The following is a 3,134-nucleotide window of genomic DNA, read 5'->3' as shown; positions in this document are numbered from 1 at the left end:
TCTTATAAAGGTTGTTTGAAAAAATTGTGTACATTCAGCATGCTTGTGCATTTGTGTGTGTGTGAGTGTGAGTGTGAGTGTGTGTGTGTGTGTGTGTGTGTGTGTGTGTAAGAGAGAGAGGGAAAGGGAGAAGACACGTATCTGTCTTCATATTTTTGAAGGGTTGTTATGTTGGGGAGGGGTAAGATTTTTTGGTGCTTGGCCCCAGGTGCTAGAACTAAGACCACTAGATGAAAGCTTTAGGGAGGAAGACTTAAGTTTCACATAAGGCAAAACTTCCTGAATCATTAGAACTGTTCAAAAACAGAATGGCCTGCTTTTTAGCAGAAGTGAATTCTCAGTCACTGAAAGTCTTTGGATGGAGGCTGGATGATCACTTCTTGGGGATGTTATAGAAAGTATTCAGACTTTGGAAAGGGTCTAGGCTGGACTTTTGAAGTGCCTTCCAGCTTCCATCAGGGAAGCCCTTCTATGTATTTTTTTGGTTGCTTGCTGCTGCCTTTGCTTGCGCCCCATTGCTTTATCCCTTCATTCTTATTTTCTACTGCTTCAGTTAATTCCCTAACAAGATCATAGAACTAGAGCTGGACAGGATCTGAGCCCATCTCGTCTAATACCAACAACAGCAGTGTTAGGCTGTAGGCTAGGTGAGTTGTTATTCAGTTGTTTTTTTCTCTGACTCTTCATGACCCCATTTAGGGTTTTCTTGGGAAAGATACTGGAATGGTTTGCTATTTCCTTTTCCAGCTCATTTTACAGATGGGGAAACTGAGGCAAACAGGGTTAAGTGACTTGCCCAGGGTCACACAGCTAGTGTTTGAGGCTAAATTTGAACTCAGGAAGATTGGGTCTTCTTGGCTGTAGACACTGCATTCTATCCATTGCACTACCCAGCTGCCCAGGATAGGTGAGTAGCTGCTTATAAAGGCAAAAGCAGAGAAAGAGGAAGAAGGAAGGAAAAAAACCAAGGAAAACAAATGAAGAAGAAAGGAGGTGAGAGAAATAAGGAAGCATAAGGGGAGAAAGAGGTATATATGGTAGGGAAACTTAGAGAGCCATAAAGCTGCCTATATGGGCTCCAGGTATGGTATAGATTATAGAACATAAAGAAAACAAGGTCTCTGCTCTTTACAAGCCAATATCACAAGTAAACAAATATTAGTTTATAATATATACTCCTCCTTTCCTTGCTCCAGGTGACTAGTGCTCTGTAGAATCAATTTATCTTGCAACTTGATACCACATTGGCATGAAATTTTGCCTGTCTTCCAAAGAACATGATGACCTTTTTAATTTAGTTTTCTTTTTCTCTGTGCATCACTAGATAATGTAGTACCCAGGTAGCAGAGTCTAGTGACAGCTTACATCATTCTGTTGCCAAGGAAAATATTGGACTAGAATCCATGGAAGCAAAAAACTAGACATCAGGTAGATGCTCGTCAACTGGAGAAAGGCTAAAGAAATTATGGTAGATGATTGTAATGGAATATTATTGTACCACAGAAACAGCAAACCTGAAGAACTCAGTGAAAGATATGAAGACTAGTATGAACTAATGCCTGTAAAGGAAGCAGAGCCAAGAAAACAGTATGCACAGTTATTATAGTAATATAAAAAATAAAAACAACAGTAAAAGCCAGTTGAACTCAGATTAATTGTAATGAAGAGTCTTGGTTTCAGAGAACAGAGAATGAAACAAATAAACATCTTTCCTCTTGGTAGATGAGTAGAGGACCACGGTTACAGAATGTTGTATGTGTTGTCCTATGTAACTAGGTATTCAGACCAATTTCCTTGTTGGCAGGGAAAGGAGATGAGATCAGGTTGTGTGACTTCTGGAAATTATATTTCCAATAGATAATCTAAGTTCCTCTCACCTGGAGGGGATGGATTGTGAATGCTTGGGAAGTAGAGTCTAAATGTGGGAAAGTTTGGGTAGAAATAATTTTTTTAATGCCAGAAAGAGAGAAAATACGGCAGCAGTGGCACAGTGGTAGATTAGTGGAGAAAGGGGGAAGGGAAGAGGGAAGAGATGATCCAGAAGGTCCAGCAGGAGTTTGGTGATGTGAGAATGAAACTGTTGAGGCAAACTGAACTTTCTCCCAGTTTGTCACCTCTATCTATTCAAACACCATAAGAAGATAAGAAGGGATGTGGCTGGAAAAGGACTGAAATGGAGATACGAGGAAAGCTAGTGAAGTGCTTTAACTCTTGTCCTGCTTCCCTCCTCTACCTTGAGTTTTATGATTTTTATGATTTTAAAGTTGTTCATAATTTCTCATTTTCATAACACTTAAAATCTGTACTACTATTGATATAATATTATGAATAGTCATAACTCCTATATGATTTGTATCTGTTCTTAAATGTAAACAGAGAGGCTACAATGAAGAGAACTTATGGTATGACTTATGGTATTGATAAGGGATAGGTGCAAAGAACAGATGCTTTGTTTGGATTGGCTGGGATGATAGGGAAAGGATTCTTCCCACAACCTAGTGGACACTTGAGCCATATGAATGACCTTGTCATGGGTCTTGATTGTTTATGAATAACTTATAAGCTCATTAATGGTTGAATAGATTATAACAGACTTGGGCCATGAGTAAACAGACTCAGGTGTCACAGGCAGTCAAATATTTTTTCCCAGAGAGAAGTAGTCCCAGGCAACTTCACTTTTCCTCATTGACCCTTTTCTTTTGAATTGATCTATCATTGGTGAGGGGCAGAGTGGAGGTAGCTTTTAAGATAAAATCATGCCCTTGCGGCTAGTTAAGGGAGAACCTGGGCCATAAAGGTCTGGGCCATAACAGAGAGGGAATAGTTCTTTACCTGTGTAGCCCACCTTGCCCAACACCACCACCTACTGGTTACATATACATAGGATGCTTTTTTCAATTGGCTTTGATAATTTATTTTTTTTTTTGGTTTTGTTTCATTACAAGGAAGGTTTTGATTGGTGTGTGGGAGTATATTCAAAATTTACTCATGTAAAAAGCCCCACAAAGTTATACATTTGAAAAGGAAAGGAAAGAGTTGGTTTTTTTTTTTTAAACTGGCCTACATAAAGGCAGCTAGGTGGTGCATTGGATAGAGTGCCAGGCCTGGAGTCAGGAAGACTCATCTCTCTGAGT

Source organism: Trichosurus vulpecula, chromosome 5 (assembly GCF_011100635.1).
Source record: "Trichosurus vulpecula isolate mTriVul1 chromosome 5, mTriVul1.pri, whole genome shotgun sequence".
In the NCBI taxonomy this organism is placed as follows: Eukaryota; Metazoa; Chordata; class Mammalia; order Diprotodontia; family Phalangeridae; genus Trichosurus; species Trichosurus vulpecula.
Note: the sequence above shows the minus strand (reverse complement) of the source record.